The 18,174-nt window shown below is 40.3% G+C and overlaps 1 long non-coding RNA gene across 1 annotated transcript in view; it reads right to left on the reverse strand.

Moving 5' to 3' along the window:
* LOC127190762 (uncharacterized) overlaps nt 1-18,174 on the reverse strand; it is a 54,953-nt gene that overhangs the window by 21,837 nt on the left and 14,942 nt on the right. The window contains exon 2 of the long non-coding RNA XR_007830800.1: nt 121-255. This is a non-coding gene — a long non-coding RNA (uncharacterized LOC127190762). The remainder of the gene's footprint in view (nt 1-120; nt 256-18,174) is intronic.

Below are 18,174 nucleotides of genomic sequence, written 5' to 3' on the forward strand. Positions count from 1 at the left end.
GAGGAGGGATGAAGTCCTTTGTGTGAGCACCTGTTTTAGTTGATTTACAGCAGGAACCCAAAACCTTCTAGGTAGATAGATTCACCATAGCCCTGTGCCCGACCTGTAGGCCCTGCTCACCTCATCAAGTCAGAGTCGAGTGATAAGTGGTTGAAGTGTGGTGTCTCTCACACACTGTGTCCCATGGCCCTGAGGTTACTGTCCTAGCGCTTCAGCTTTGGGATGGCTCCTTGCCTTGATGACCTGGTAGCTTGGCTGAGGAGGAAGAGAGCAATGCCTGAGGAGCTTGTTCCATGTGAGGACAAAATGGGAAACTTGCCATGTGTGAACCAAATGGTCTCCATGCTCTTCCAAATATAAAACCTTCATAATCTCTTTCTCTACTGACCCAGGGGGAAGCTGAAGCATTACCACTTTCTATTGTTACTTTAAATTCTCTTTCCTGAACAACTTCCTCCTCCTCCTCCCCCCCCTCCTCCTCCTCTTCCTCTTTACTCCTCTTCTTTCTCCTCCTTCCAACTCCCTTTTCCTCTTTCTCATTTCTCCTCTTACTCCTTCTCCGATCCCTCTTTTTCTGACACTTCACAGATTTGGTGCTGGAAGAACTGCCTCCTGTAGCCATCACCAGGCAGTGAAAATGTATTTTCCTTTCTGTAATGTCAAATTGGCTAATCCTAAAACCTTCACAGTTGGAGTCAATGGTCATTTTCCTTGGAGTTTATACTATTCCTCTGAAATTTTTTTCAGGGTCTTCAATAGTTCTGAGTAGTTCTGAGGTCTGGACATCACTCCAGTGTACAGGAGAGCCTTCCCAGCACTGGTGATTGTTGACAAGAGGTAAAGCTTTTGTCATGGTTTCCAAAAACGTTTTAAGTGCAGAGTAACAAGCGAAGCCCTGCATTGATCTAGAAGAGCCTTCCATACATTATCCTGCCTGATTTTCTTCCTAATGTGGTGGTGCAGGCGGGACAAGTCCCCTGTCACTCCTAATTTCAATTTGAGGATCAAAAACAGAGTGATTAATTGACTCGATGCCCAGAATGAACATATTTCAACATTTTACTATCTCTCCAATAACTCAACAGATGATTTAATCTCCTTTATGAAGGCATTGTCATATATAAATAGAGACTCTTTAATAACCATCAAGAGTCACCAAATGAGTAGAGTTAGGAAGCTTGGCTGAGATTGCTCTGATTAAAGACCATATTTAATGGTGCCTTAGTCTATGTCCATATAGCTTTTCCCCAAAGTACAAGAATGGCATATATCTAAAGTGCTCTCTTTAAATTACCAGTTTGTTAAAATGTATGCTTGACTCATGGGCTCTTCTTGCCTCATCGGGTAGAAACAAGATAAATTAAGGAAATAAGTAAATTCATTTTACACATGGTTCCAAGTCTATAGGCTCGGATAAGGACCTGTTTTACTCCACACTTTCCCATAGGGGAAATGGGCTTTGAGGTCACTGCTTTCCTTTCTAGCCATTTGCCTTTTTCCATAGTAGGTGAAATGCCCGTGAGCATGTCCTGTTGCCAAACTCACCAAAGAAACAGCAAACATGCCACCACCCAGAGGCAATTGTTCTTTAACTCTTTCTAGGAAATAAATAGGCCATTTATTCTCTTTCCATTCCTCGACACTGGACTTTTCTGAAACACTGTCAAGTAGAAACAATGGTTTTTATTTTATTCTTAATGCTCCTCTGGGCCAACATCTTTAAAAAAACAAAAAAAAAAAGCTGTACTGACAGGTCAAAATAGTAAAGGCTTGTCATGGAGAAACATCCAGTTTAAGATGAGAGATGTGCATTCCCACTGCCTCCTGCTTGTGGTGGGGGCATCCAGCTGAGTTCTGAGTGGGTGAGCAATGAAAGCTTGCCTCCAGAGGTGCAGCTGTGTGCAAGTTTGGAATGGCAGGGAAGCACACATTTGCTCCCTATGTTGCTGAGAAGATGAAGACAAAGTAAGATCGCCACTATCCTTCTAGTAGGAATGCCATCATCCTCCTTCGCTCTTGATGGTCGTTACCCAAATCGCTGGCCAAAAGGACAGAGCAAAGGTTTCAAATAAGCCTTTCCAGTTGAAGTGGCATGGAACTCATCAGATTATAGACTGAAAGGCACCAGGGTGGTTACTGCTGGGCAGGCCTCCCTCACCATTGAATCACTCTCCTGAGGCTGTCCACCCACTCCACTGCACAGTATGGTCATTTATCAAGTGCCTTGGTAATCCATGACACTCCAATACTCAGAAACTTTTTAAGCCTGTTTTGTCAGCCCTGTCCTCACACCCATCACTTGGAACACCCTCTTCTCCTTTAAATGTATGGCTGCTTGTATGATTTTATATTCTCAACTAACAGACACCTCCAACATTTTGCTCAAACCTCCTCCTCTACCTAATGTTTAAACATTGGGATTCCTGAAAGAGCTCTCCTGCACTGTGTGTGCGAGCTCGCATGCATGCGCTCGCATGCACGTGCACACACACACACATAGACACTTTGGTTAAACTTTCTCTTTAAGTTATCTTATTTATTTCCATCACTTTAAACATCATCTGTATACTTGATAATACCAGGTCTTCCCTGTAGAGATTTATTTTCTGAGTCTTCAACTAATGTATTCCACCTCTTTCCTGTTAGCTCACCTTAGGTATGAAGATAATGAAAGCAAAACTGAATTCTTCATCTGACTTCCTGCCTAGATTTTCTTCAAGAAAGACAGACACGTGTCCCAGGAAAGCACTCTGGAAATGATAGAGTAGGTAAAACAGCCCAAGTTTCTCACTGACAACAGTTCAAAAGCTAAGAATATAACTCAAAATCTGTTTGACAGCACCAGAGAACCAACAAGGCAGGCAGCCATTATGAGAGCCAAAATCCCCAAAGAGAAGGAGATGTATCGTGAGCCTGATGCCTGGGAACACCTTTCCCCTAGGGAGATTTCCAGTTCACACAGAAACAAACAGACTTTTCAATGAACTTTCAGGGCAACAGATGTTAGAGTTTGGGGTCTGCTAAGGAAAGGGACTCCTTGCATTTGTGTTTTGGAGACCTTATGTTAGGGTTCTTTAAAGGAAAATAACCAATAGGACACACACACACATACACTACACATATTACACACATATACACATATCACACACATGCACGCACACATATACAACATACATCCAAGACATATACACATGCACACCCACTCACACACACATTGCACACACATCCACTCACATCCACACCACACACATATACACACACACTCACACACACACATAGTCACACACAAACATACACACACATACCACACACCAGCACTCACATACATACCCCCACTCTCACACACACACACACACACACACACACACACACACACACACACGAAGAGTGATTTTTAAGAAAGTGACTGGCAAATACAGAATCTTCAGGGAAAACAAGCAAGACATAAATCTAAGGAAGAACCGATATTTAATCTCGAGTCTGAAGATGATCTGCAGACCTTGGTCTTTTCTCTGAACCAATACTTTTTAAATTTGCTGCAAGTACATCCACACACAGGGAAGCATCCATTAAAGAAAATTCTTTCTAGGAAAATAGGAAGACAATATGTGTAGCACATCACTGACAGCTTTTTTTCAATTCCTGACCTAAAGGCAATCTGCTTTACTTAAAATTTATTGGCTTAAATGCTAGTTTTACCTAAAGAGAGACAAACTCCAGGCAGACACATGGCAACATTTATACTGGCGCTGGTATAATATGATATTTAGGTAAGGTGACCTAGTTAAATGAAAAGATGAAAATAACTATCACAGGCCCTGAGGTATTAAATCCTCAAAGAAGGGTTAAGGGGAAAGGACACCAGTCCATGTACAGAGACTGAAGCTCAAGTCATCCCAGTTCCTGACTAATGTCGGCTGGTCAGGAATTAAGTGTCCCCCTCAGTCCAGGAGCAAGGATGCTCTCTCCATAGGGAAGATAAAAGTATCTGAAGCCTTAAGTACTCTCTACAATTTTTCATATATATATATATATATATATATATACATATATATATATATATACACACTTTTTCATTTTTTAATTAATTAAACATTTTTTACTTTTACATATACATTTATATTATTACACATATATACAATAAACTACCTATAGCAAGAAGAATCATGACACAATAAGGAATTATACAAATGTTACATTCTTAGTGTTTTGGCTATTTGTATCTGACAGCCTTGAAGAAAACATCTTTCCTATCTTGCTGTGTCTAAAATTCTGAATGTAAATCAATCTCCGTCATATATTGTCATTATTGACTTAAAACATCTATTTAGACCTAAAAGCATCTTAACCCCTAAACAACTAAGCTTCATTGTAAAACTAAGCTATCTGATCCTCCATCAGAGACTTGAGAAGGAGTAAACTTGATTACCTGAGTATGCCAGGAGTGCAGGTTAGTAGCTTTCCAAATGAGAAGACAGCAGAGATAGTTTGCTACCTGAATGGTCACCCAAAACTCTCTATAATGTTGAAGCATCATCTTCAGCCTGAAGGCCCAATATATCTGACAGTTATGTTCGTGAAGCAGGAATTGTTGAGGAATTTTTTACTTGGCAGAGTTTGGTCATCAACTATGCCTGCATCCAACCTTGCCCTTTTTAGGCAGAATTCTGTCTGTGGTAGAAATGAGGACATTTTGCCCAGTGGCTTGCTTGCCACATTTGAGGCCATCTCCATAAGGAGGTTCTTTGATGCTCATCATCCTCTTTGAGGTAGGCTGGGTGTTGCAAGGAGTTAATAGTGAATCTTTAAAATAATAAAAGCATTTTAAAATGTCATATTCTGCATGTCTCTGAGGTTTTTGAAGGCCTTATCTAACTATTCTACCTTACTTTTCTATCGAATCATATCTATCTGCCACACCCAAGATGTATATTTTTGTGACAAAAGTAGACTAGTAATTGACATGACCATGATTTGATCAACTAACAATTAACTTGTATAATTTATTTATCCTAAACAGCCTGCAATAGCACTTTCAACGTATTGGATGTAAACCTTGTATTATAGATTCACTAATCTTCCCTATATATTTTCATATTCCCCTTCTTTCTTTTCAACCCCTATCTCCAAACCTAAAAATGTAAGATAAAGGAAAAAGAGAAACGTCGCTTAATCTAACCTTGTTTTCTCTCTACATAAGACCAATCAATAATAACTTGTAATCAACTCCCATTGACAATATAATCCTCTATAGCCCAAGAAAGCAACCAAAAACCTACCCAATCCCCATTAAATGAAATGGAGTGTTGTTCTTTTAAGGTTTCTTCATGCTGATTTGGGACAAATAATACCCTTTGTAGGGGCCCAAATAAAATTGGAGAAAAGGTTAAACAAGCTAGAAGCACCATTTGCGGTCCAGTTTCCAAATGATGAGGAATTCCAGGCTTAGAGTCCTGTGTGGAACAGTCTGAAATGTTGGACCAATTGGGATTGGAGCTTTCTTTGAAAGTGTGCTGGGAGCTGTCTTGTTCTGAGGAGGAACAGCAAGTGAAGCACTTGGTGCTAGAACATGAGGGATACAGGATGTCAGTGTCCAGCATGCTGAGTCGAATGCATCCTGTCGGGTCTGATCCAATGTCAGTGCCCAGTTCTTTCATTCTGAAAGCGTATGATTTCTCACAAGCATTATACAGTCTTAAAACTATACGTGTGTAAGGTGTGCGTGGTACACAGACCAATTAAGGCTGGTTTTATGCTCTTCGTATAAGCAGAAAAGGACGTCTGTAAATTTTCATTCATGCCATGTGAAGAATGGCATCTAGTAGTAATTCATAGGGATTCTGTAGCCAACAAAAAGCATCGTCTATGCCTAGACAGTCATGTCTCAGCCAGTCTCAGAGCTATTCCCGTAGAGTGGGATTAGCAATATAAATTACCTGTTTGTTCTGCCATTTCTTTCTACACATTTTCATATACAGTATCTAAAACATACTTTAAAGTAACTAGGCTTTTAAGATGAAGACAATAATGGCCAAAATCTAAGGGAGATAACAAACAATACAAATAGACATACATAGGATCTAGATAACACAATTGTATTAGATATGGCCAAAGGAATAAAGTGAAAACTTAAGAATTTTGGCAGGATCTAAAATGCCTAGAAAGAATCAAATAAAATAGAAATGAAAGTATAATGTTCAAAATTCAGATCTCAGTGAAGTGCTTTAGTAGCAAACTAAAAGTGAAAGAAGAGAAAATTGGTAAATTAAAAACTAAATCTCTAGGATACTGTGGTAACAAAACTGAGACACAGAAAAGGAATAAAAATTCAGAGCAGAGCATGAGAAATAAACAAAGCCTGGTGAAAGAAGCTATTATGTATGAAAGTCACTGCCTCAAAATACAAGAACTTAGAAAGGTCAGAGGCAATATTGGCCAAACATATTAAAAACTGACTTAATGAGGCCTTTGAACTTCAAGTGCAGTAGAAGAAAGAAAAATATGATAGGCAGATTATTGTAAAACGATTGAAAAGCAAGAGGAAATATTTATAATGGTTGGGAGAGTGCTTATTACACTAACAGGCACAATTAAGATTCACAGCTTCCAAACCAAAGAAGCCAAACTACTGCGGATTGTTTTATTAAAAGTATTGAGAGAAAATAATTACCCCCACTTAGAATACAATACATACTCATGGAAATTGTCCTTTAAAACTAAAGGAGAATAAATGTCTCTGGATGAATACAATTTGTCAAAAAATATTACAGTAAGAAAAGGTGCTAAAAAGTATTTGGGAAGGGTGAGTATGTATGGTATGTGTGACTGTGTGCACATATATGCAACAGATACGCGTGTGCATTCCAGAGGGGAGCATCTTCCTCTACAGCCCTCTGCCTGTTGTCTTGAGAGAAGGTGAGGTTCACTGTTTGGCTTAAGCTGGCTGGTGAGAAAGCTCCCAGGCTCTGCCTATCTCTGCCCCCTCCTCACTCCAGTGCTGAGGTTACAGGCATGTATGGCCATGCAGGGTTTGTTTTTTTTTTTTTTTTTTACAATGACACTGAGGATTTAAATGTGGGTCCTCATCCTTGCATGGTAAGCAGAATTACCAATGCAGCTATCTCCCCAGATCTTAAAGAGTATTTTTTTATAGATATTTTTATTTTATTTTATTTTTTTCTTTTCTTTTTTTTATTAATTTATTCTTGTTACATCTCAATGTTTATCCCATCCCTTGTATCCTCCCATTCCTCCCCCCCCCCCCCCATTTTCCCATTATTCCCCTCCCCTATGACTGTTCCTGAGGGGGATTACCTCCCCCTATATATTCTCATAGGGTATCAAGTCTCTTCTTGGCTACCTGCTGTCCTTCCTCTGAGTGCCACCAGGTCTCCCCCTCCAGGGGACATGGTCAAATGTGAGGCACCAGAGTACGTGAGAAAGTCATATCACACTCTCCACTCAACTGTGGAGAATATTCTGACCATTGGCTAGATCTGGGAAGGGGTTTAAAGTTTACCTCCTGTATTGTCCTTGGCTGGTGCCTTACTTTGAGAGGGACCCCTGGGCCCAAATCTGACATGCTGGCGAGGATGTGGGGAGAGAGGAACACTCCTTCATTGCTGGTGGGAATGCAAACTAGTACAGCCACTTTGGAAATCTATCTGGTGCTATCTCAGAAAAATGGGAATAGGGCTTCCTCAAGACCCAGCTATTCCACTCCTTGGAATATACCCAGAAGATGCTCCAGCACACAACAAGAAAATTTGCTAAAGAGTATTTTTAAGCAGAAATAAAATGGTCCTACATGGAAACCTAAGGATACAAACAGGAATGTGCAATGAAAAGTTGTACGTATGTAAATATAAAATGCATTAAATGGATAAAGCCACAGCAGTATCGTCCTCTGTGGTTTAAAACAGACAAGCATGGTGTATGACTGAAGAGCGTGTCTGCCTATAGACTTAGGTTAAATGGGGTCGCAGTGTCCTAAGGCAGTCCTAAAAGCACAATTCCACAGCAAAATAAGAAGCTTGTTCCAAACTTTAGTTCCATGCACTGCAGTCTTAATTTAGAAAGTTGTCATTTGGGCTGGGGGTGTAGTTCAGTTGCAGAGTATATGCTTAGCATACATGAAGTCTTGAGCTCAATACACACACATGCACAGAGCAGTATCATTTGCAAAAAAAAAAAAAAAACATCAGCTGAAATAAACAGTATGCCCAGTGATGTAGTTGATTTCTATTTTGTTTCAAGCTTCTGAGATCACTGACTAAAAACGGGCCGTAGAACAGCTGCTTGTTCCACAGACCAGGCTTTGAGAGTTGCTATTCTAAGATTCACTCTACTTAGTGTGAGGGAAAACTACTAATACATATTAGACTTTGATGCTTTGGCATACATCATCTAATCCTTAGGGTAAATAATAAAAGGACAGGAAGATAATGTTTAACTTGGGATCATAGAAAGTAATCTAAAGGCAAAGAAAGAAGAGATTTTAAAAAGAACAAAGACTATGTGAGAGAAATAGAAAAAAATAGGAGGATGGTAGATGGAGGCCCACATACATCAAAACTTTCCTTCCATGTAAATAAACACAATTTTTTTTTCTTAAAAAGAAGGCACCCTATTGGGACTCTAAATGAGAGACGCATGGGAGAACAGCAAAATAAAAGGATCCAGAGGGTCCTAGAAATCTACAAGTAGAACAATATGATAGGCAGATTTGGGCCCAGGGGTCCCGCTCAAACTAAGGCACCAGCCAAGGACAATACAGGAGGTAAACTTTAAACCCCTTCCCAGATCTAGCCAATGGTCAGAATATTCTCCACAGTTGAGTGGAGAGTGTGATACGACTTTCTCACGTACTATGGTGCCTCACATTTGACCATGTCCCCTGGAGGGGGAGACCTGGTGGCACTCAGAGGAAGGACAGCAGGTAGCCAAGAAGAGACTTGATACCCTATGAGAATATATAGGGGGAGGTAATCCCCCTCAGGAACAGTCATAGGGGAGGGGAATAATGGGAAAATGGGGGGGGAAGGAATGGGAGGATACAAGGGATGGGATAAACATTGAGATGTAACAAGAATAAATTAATAAAAAAAAAGATTTTCATACTGGGTGTTAAATATATACTTATAAATGCACACACACACACACACACACACACACACACACACACACACACACGTATTTAAACTCTAAACTACATCAAGATTGAGGGTGAGAGAATAGAAGAAGATGCTATGAAAATACTAGGAAAAAAGCTATACTCGCTACATGATTAGCAGATAAATAAGACTAGGAAAAACTTGAGGAAGAACCTAACAAAAATACCGTCAACAGATACAGTGCTAAATTTAAAACTATGTCAATTTTGTTTGTATCTCTTATAATTGTTTCTAAATATAGAAAGCAAGAGGAACAGAACTGACAGCTGGGCACGGTAGCAGCCCTGTAATCCCAGAGTTTACGAGGTAGAGACAAGGGAATGACCACAGTTTGAGCCCCAGACGGTCTATATGGGGAGTTCCAGGCCACATAGGGTTTCATAGTAAGATTTTATAAACAAAACCTCTAAAATATTCAAATCCACACTATAATTTTAAAAATTCAATATGGCTGTCTCATAAGTAGAACAAATAGTAACAAAAGTTAATAGATGCCGGGCATGGTGCTTCATGCCTTTAATCCCAGCACTTGAAAAAATGTCAATAGGGGCAGAGATGTAAAAACATAATTTACCAATTAACAGATATTTCGTGTTTGAATATATAATGTATATATATATATATATTCTTTTTAAAGACAGAACATTTATAAAGGCTGAAATATTTGAAGCTATGAAGGAATCCTCAATACATTTTTTATTGATTAATTTACTTATTTTACATCAGACCACAGTTTCCCCCCTCTCTTCTCTCCTCCCAGTCTCTTCCTCTCACCTGACTTTTGTGCATCCTCCCACATTCCCTTTCTCCTCAGAAAATGGAAGCCCTTCCATGGATATCAACCAGCCTTGGCATATCAAGTTGTAGTAGGACTAGCCACACCTTCTCCTACTGTGGCTAGACAGAGCAGCACAGTTAAGGGAAAGGGATCCCAAGGCAGGCAATGGAGTCACAGACAGCTCCTGCTTCTGCTGTTAGGAATCCCACATGAAGATGGAGACACGCCACTGTTACACATGTGCAGAGAGCCAAGTATGCTCTTGGTTTGGTAGTTTAGTCGTCTCTGTGGGCCCCTATGGGCCTAGGTTAGTTGGTTCTGCATGTTTTTCTGTATAGTGCCCTTGACCTCTCTGATTCCTTCAACCCTTTGACCCCTCTTTCATAGAGTCCCCCAAATAAACCTTACTATTTGGTTGTGGGTCTCTGCATCTGTTTCCATCAGTCGCTTGGTGAAGCCTCTCAAATGACAGTTATGTTAGGTGCCTGTCTGGAAGAATAGCACAATATCATTAATAGTGTCAGGAGTGGGCTCTCTCTAATGGCATCTTGTGTCTTTTTATTGGAGAACTGAATACATTGATGTTGAGAGATATTAATGAGCAATGATTGTTAGATTGATATTTTGATGGTGGTGGTGATGGGTGTGTGTGTGTGTGTGTGCGAGCGCGCACACACACACAGCAGCTCGCACACACACACACACACACACACACATGTGCTTCCCTTCTTTGGTTTTGCTGGTGTGGAATTATTTATTTCTTGTGTTTTCTTAGGTGTAGTTAACCTCATTGGTTTAGAATTTTCCATCTAATATCTCCTGTGAGGCTGGATTTATGGATAGATATTGTTTAAATTTGGTTTTCTCATGAAATATTTTGGTTTTTTCCATCTATGGTGATTTAAAGCTTTGCTGGATATAGAAGTCTGGGCTGGCATCTGTGGTCTCTTAGAAACTGCAAGACATCTGCCCAGGCTCTTCTGGCTTTTAGAGTCTCTGTTGAGAAGTTGGGTGTGTAATTATGATAGGTGTGCCTTTATATATTGCTTGGTCTTTCCTCCTTGCAGCTTTTAATATTCTTTCTTTGTTCTGCACATTTAGTATTTTGATTATTATGTGGCAGGAGGGTTTTTTCTGGTATAATCTATTTAGTGTTCTGTAAGCTTCTTCTTCCTCTTCTTTTTCTTCTTCTTCTTCTTCTTCTTCTTCTTCTTCTTCTTCTTCTTCTTCTTCCTCTTCTTCTTCTTGTTCTTCTTCTTTTCAGTTCTAGAAATTAGAATTTGTCTGCAGATTGAGAGAATATATTGTTTTTTAAATTTATTTATTTATTCACTTTGATCATAGCCCCCTCCCTCCTCTCCTCCTGGTCCCACCCTACCTCTCTCTTCTCCTGTCACCCATCCCTTAGTCCTCAAAAAGGGTAGCCCTCTACCTACCCACCCCAGCTCATCACATCACAGCAGGACTGAGCATGTCCTCTTCCTCTGTGGCCTCACGAGGCAGCCCCGCCAGGAGAAGTGATAAAAAACAAAGCAACAGAATCCATGTCAGAGACAACCCCTGCTTCCCTTACTAGGAGACCCACACAAATCCTGAACTGTCCATCTGCTACATCTGTGTAGGGAGCTAGGTCCAGTCTATGCATGGTCCTTAGTTGGTGTTTCAGTCTCTGCAAGCCCCTCTGGGCCCTGCTTAGTTGGCTTTGTTGGCCTTCCTGTGGAGCTCCTGTCACCTCCATATCCTTGTATCCTTCCCTCTACTTTCACACAAGACTCCCTATGCTTCACCCAGTGTTTGGCTACGAGTCTCAGCATCTGTTTCAATTCAGTGCTGGGTGGAACCTCTCAGAGGACAGCTATGCTAGGTTCCTGTCTGTTACCATAACAGAATATCATTAAGCTTACTAAATTATGTTCATAGCAGCTTCATTTGTAATAGAATCTGGAAATAACATAGATATTCCTCAACCAAAGAATGAATATAGAAGATGTGTTACATTTATGCAATGGAATCAAATATTAAGAACAAGGAAATCATAAAATTTGCAGACAAATGGATGGAACAAGAAACCATCTTCCTGAGTGAGGTAACCCACTAGCGAAAGCTTTGACCCAAAATTTACCCTGCCCACAAGATGTACAGATCCAAAGATAGAGCAGAGATTAAGGGTGCCCAGCCAATGCCTGGCCTAGTCTGAGACCCACCCTATGGGACAGAGCCAACCCTTGACACTATTAATGATATTCTGTAAACTTTTTGTATGTTTATAGGAGTCTCTTTCTTTAGGTTAGGGAAGAATTCCTCTACTTTCTGGACCTTTGATCTAGGAATCTTCTCCTATCATTCATAGGTTTGGCCTTCTCATAGTGTCCCAGATTTCCTGGATGTTTTGTGTCATGACCTTTTTGGATTTAACATTTCCTTTGACTGACGTATCAATTTCTTCTATTGTATCTTCTACACCTGAGATTATCTCTTCCATCTCTTGTATTCTGTCAGTGATGCTTGCATCTATAGTTCCTGTTTTCCTACCTAGGCTTTCCATCTCCAGGATTCCTTCTGTTTGTATTTTCTTTATTGATTCTATTTCCATTTTCAGGTCTTAAACAGTTTTATACACTTCCTTCCCCTTTTTGATTATATTTTCATGAATTTCTTTTTAGGGATTTATTCATGTTCTCTTTAAAGGATCTCTATAAGATTGGGTTTAAGTTCATTTTCTTGTGCTTCAGCTGTGCTAGGGTACCCAGGGCTTGATCTAGTAGGACAGTTGGACTCTCGTGCTGCCATGTTGCCCTGTTTTTGTTGATTGTGTTTTTATGCTGGCCTTTAGCCATCTGAGCTTTGCAATTATAGGTTTAGATGTTGATTTCTAATTTTATCATTGTTGGATGGGTAGTTTGGAGATGTTTTTACCTTGGTTTCTGTTTCCTCTATGTCTACTAGCCAAAGTGGCCCAGTGTTCTGATGACGAGCTCGTCTTCAGGTCCAGTAGGGTCTCTCCTATGGGGTTTTTGTAGCTTGTGTGGTCTCTGGGGTTTTGAGTGCTACCCTTACCTCTGAGGTCCCTAGTACCAGCATGACCTGGGGGTACCTCATACTGGCTGGCCTCGAGAAAATCAGGCTAGGTTATGGGCTACAAAATGGAGTCCAAGGGATGGGGTGAAGTTTATGGCTGATGGGTGTATTTTAGGGGAATATTGTGGGCAAAGGCTTGAGTCAGGATCTTATCTGTTTGTCCCTGGTGACAGCCGCCTTCCAAAAGTACAGGCAGAGTTGTGGGGCATGAAATGGAGCACAGAGCATGGGATGCAATTTATAGCTTCTGTAGGTGCTTTCAGGGGGAGTTGGCAAGTAGAGTCTTGGAGGGAGGAGAGGTTTACCTGATATCTCCATTGCTGGCATGCCTCCAGGAACTCAGGCAGAGTCGTGGGTCAGGAAATGTAGTACAGGGTATGGGGTGCAGTTTACAGTTAAGGGTGTGCTTTCAGGTGAGTTGGATGGTACGGGCTTGGAGAAGGAGGGACATACCAGGTGTCCATGGTGCCAACAGACCTCAGAGAAAGCAGGAAGAGTTGTGGGGTGGGAAGCAGAACACAGGGTATGAAGTACAGTTTACAGCTGTTGAGTGTGCTTCCAGCAAAGCTCAACATATTTTTGAAAGACTAAAATCATAACAGAGTAGATTCTTTGGTCTCAGTGGTAGTAAGTTAGCTAAATAGATAAATGAGATCATTTTTAATATTGTGAATTAAATATATAAATATCAGTAATCCAAAGAATTAATGTCACATATATGTATATATATATATATATATATATATATATATATATATACATGTATCATGTAAGTGTATATGTAAATACATATTCTACATTTAGGTTGAGGGGTCTAGTCCTCAATATGCAATGGAAACAAAAAGGTTTAAAGTCAGTGTGCTAAGCAATCATTTTAAGAAACGTTGTGTAACAAAACTTTTCCTAAGGAGACACAACACACATGTCTGCTCACCCCAGATAGGGTGCCCAAGATAAACCAAAGTATGGGTACTACCAAAGTCTAACAGTGAACCAGTGAGTTTTATTTGGGGTTACTAATAGAAGTATGGCTGATAGGTTATTTACAGAAAGAGAAATGGAATGACTCAGAAACTGCTGTATCACCAAAGCTAACTCCAGCATTGAGGGCAGCTCACAAAAGCTGGGAACCTGGAGCTCACCGCACAGCCTGCAGGCAGCTCAGCAGCTTGGAGAGTGTCCTTTCCAGGTAACTCAGTTAGTCTAGACTTCTTCCAAGCAGCTCTGCTGGTTTCTGCTTCTTCCAGACAGCTGGTCTGGTCTCCTACTCTCCTTTGCAGTTTGGTTTGTCTGAAAGGGAGGAGTCTAGAGATTCTGATCGGTTTCAGGGACTTTCTGGTGCTACTTTGAGTTGCTGCCGTCACCCACTAAAAGGGTTTTCCTGTAGGACAGAATGTTGCAATCTCAGAGGAATCTATTACACAACAAATTTTTAAAAAATAAACAGATCATTGAGCCCAATTAAATAATAAAGATAAAATATTTATCAATTTTGAAAAGTAGGTATTTAATAAAAGGCACCATTGAAAAACAGTTGGCTTATTGGGGAAAAAAACCAAATGTTGGTAAATTGAGTGTTACAGCTCTGAGGGGGAAGATATCTAGGCAATCAAGAAGCAAGAAATACCACAAGTGACCCCACACAACAAGCTTCACACAAGAGATTTTCTGGGGAAAAGACAGGAGAGGGATTGCCTCTGCTAGGGCAAGAGGAGGCAGGGAACTGAGCTGGAGACAGGCTTATATAGGGCTTCTTGGGGGAGCAGTTTTCCAAGGTGGGAATTGGTGAGATTTCAAGTCCTGAGGTGGGAGCAATTCCAGGGTTAGTGGGATTTGGTGGGAATTGGTGAGATTTCAAGTCCTGAGGTGGGAGCAATTCCAGGGTTAGTGGGATTTCAAGCTCAGGGACCGGTGGGTTTGGTAAGTTTCAAACCTGGAAGTGGGCTCAGTTACCCTACAATAAACTCCTGCAGGAGAAGGTAGAAACAATGCTAGGAATGAAAAAGAGAATCATTAGAGATCTCACAAGCACTGAGATAAGACATTACAAAAACTAGCTACATAAAGGATAGCAATGCATGACCAAAACTAAAAATAAATTTTAAAACAATTCACTGTTTAGAACCTTCCCTTTAAGCACACTACAGGTCCAGGCAGCTTTTCTATGAATGCTATAAAAGTTTCCAAGAACAAATACAGTCATGCTCATCCTCTTTCTTTTAGATGAGTGTACAGCAAGCATTACATAAATTATTGTTGAAATAGAGTAATAAATGAATGAATACTTCATAAATGCCTCTGATTCTAAGATCAGATGCAGCTTTCCTAGTAGATTCTTTCTGACATCCTTTTATTATATTTTCAGAACAGTCTTATGTAGCCCAATCTATAGAGACTTAATATTGTTAATGTACATTAATGATAAGATTATACCCCTCACTATCCCAAAAAGTGTAATAAAGTATCCTTTTAAAAAATTGGTTGAGTGTTTCTCAGCCATTCGATATTCCTCTGTCGAGAATTCTCTGTTTAGTTCTGAGCCTCATTTTTTAATTGGGTTATTTGGTTTTGTGGTTTCCTGAGTTCTTTATATATTTTGGAAATTAGACCTTTGTCAGATGTAGGGTTGGTGAAGACCTCCCCTTGGAGTGGAGCCTTGGTGGCACTCAAAGAAAGAATAGGCAGACTACTAAGATAAGGCTTGTTAGCCTGCGACCATAATGTGGGGGAAAAGATCCCCCTTGGACATGGACCTAAGGGAGGGTAATAGGGTGGGTGGGGAGGGTAGGAGAAATGGAAGGATGCAAGTGATGGGAGAACAATTGAGCTGTAATCTGAATAAATTAATAAAATAAAATAAAATAAAATAAAAATTGGTTCAACCAGCATGGTGGCACAGGCCTATAATCCAAGCATCTTGGGAGACAGAGACAGGCGGATCACTGTGAGTCCAAGGCCAAACTGGTCCACAAAGTGAGTCCAGGACAGCCAATGCTACACAGAAAAATCCTGTTTCAGAAAAAGAAAATAGAAAAAACCCAAAAGGAAAAACAAACAAACAAATAAACAAAAACTGCCTGAAAGGCATGGCCAAATTTTGTACTATACTGGAACCAAGTCAATGCTACAGTATGAAAGTCTCAGTATTTTTAATATTAAAAAACTGGCCTGAATCTGCCTATCATATTGTTCTACTTGTAGATTTCTAGGACCCTCTGTATCCTTTTATTTTGCTATTCTCCCATGCGTCTCTCATTTAGAGTCCCAATAGGATGCCCTCCCCTCTGTCCCAGTTTCCTGGTAAGTGAAGGCTTTCGTGAGACATGCCCCTTGGGCTAGTATGCAGATATAAGTGAGTATATACCATTTGATTCTTTCTGCTTCTGGGTTAACTCACTCATTATGATCATTTCTAGCTCAATCCATTTATCCACAAATTTCGGGAATTCCTTGTTTTTAATAGCTGAGTAGTATTCCATAGTGTATATGTACCATAGTTTCTTTATCCACTCTTCTACTGAGGGACACTTAGGCTGTTTCCATATTCTGGCTATTATGAATAAGGCTGCTATGAACATGGTTGAGCAAATTTTCTTGTTGTGTGCTGGAGCATCTTCTGGGTATATTCCAAGGAGTGGAATAGCTGGGTCTTGGGGAAGCCCTATTCCCATTTTTCTGAGATAGCACCAGATAGATTTGGGCCCAGGGATCCCGCTCAAAGTAAGACACCAGCCAAGGACAATACAGGAGGTAAACTTTAAACCCCTTCCCAGATCTAGCCAATGGTCAGAATATTCTCCACAGTTGAGTGGAGAGTGTGATATGACTTTCTCACGTACTATGGTGCCTCACATTTGACCATATCCCCTGGAGGGGGAGACCTGGTGGCACTCAGAGGAAGGACAGCAGGTAGCCAAGAAGAGACTTGATACCCTATGAGAATATATAGGGGGACGTAATCCCCCTCAGGAACAGTCATAGGGGAGGGGAATAATGGGAAAATGGGGGGGGGGGAGGAATGGGAGGATACAAGGGATGGGATAAACATTGAGATGTAACAAGAATAAATTAATAAAAAAAAGAAAAAAGAAAAAAAAAACTGGCCTGTTCTTAAACTCCTGATCCTCCTGCCTCTACCTTCCAAATCAAGAACTGGGATTGTAAGTATGGGCCATCATGCCCAGCATGCATTCTAACTTTAAGCCATCACAGCTGGTAATTGGCACCATGAGCATGAACTTCCCAAATTTTGGCAACCCGGCAAATGCATGCAGTTCCCGTTAAAACCTTGCAATTAATTCTAACTCCTAAAAACCCTTATCTACTGACACTAGTGTTTGCTACACACCGGGCTTATGGGAAGTTATTGCAAATAGGCATAAAAGAGACCAAAGGCAATGTATCAAGAGTTAAAAGCTTTAATTCAGTTAGAAATACGACTTTCTTGCTGAGCAGACTTCAAAGTCAAGCAAAAGCCTCCCTTTTCGTGGTAAGCAAATAAGGTTTCTAAAATAAAATGTGCAGCCGGTGATATTTATTTACATGTGCCCTGTGACAACCTTTCTAAGAAATGCTAAGCGATGATGGTTTCAAGGCCACTAGCACAAGCAGAGCAATCGCTCTGTTAGAAGATCGGCTTCATGCAATGACCCCAGCAATGTGGTCTTTGTTACTCTCGCAACTAATCTTCAACTCCAGCATGAATAAGAATTAATTTGGCCATGCCTTCACATCTTGTTTTCTCTATCAAAAAAAAAAAAAAAAAGTTATCTACTATCCTATGTGAAAATAGAATCTATAGAGACCTCGTATTCTTAATATACATTAATGATAACGTTATCTCCCTCATTAGTCCAGAAAAAGAGCACTAAAGTGCCCCTCCTCCCCCCTTTTTAGTTGGCTGAAAGGCATGGCCAAACTTTGTACTGTCCTGGAACCAGGTCAATGCTAGAATTTAGAGTCTCAGTGTTTTTAGTATTAAACTAGCATAAAAACAGCAAACAAAAGGGCAGTGGCTTTGATATAAGTGAGTATATACCGTTTGTCTCTTTTTGCTTCTGGGTGAACTCACTCATTATGATAATTTCTAGATCAATCCATTTGTCCACAAATTTCGGGAATTCCTTGTTTTTAATAGCTGAGTAG

This window comes from Acomys russatus, chromosome 1 (genome assembly GCF_903995435.1).
Source record: "Acomys russatus chromosome 1, mAcoRus1.1, whole genome shotgun sequence".
Taxonomy (NCBI): Eukaryota; Metazoa; Chordata; class Mammalia; order Rodentia; family Muridae; genus Acomys; species Acomys russatus.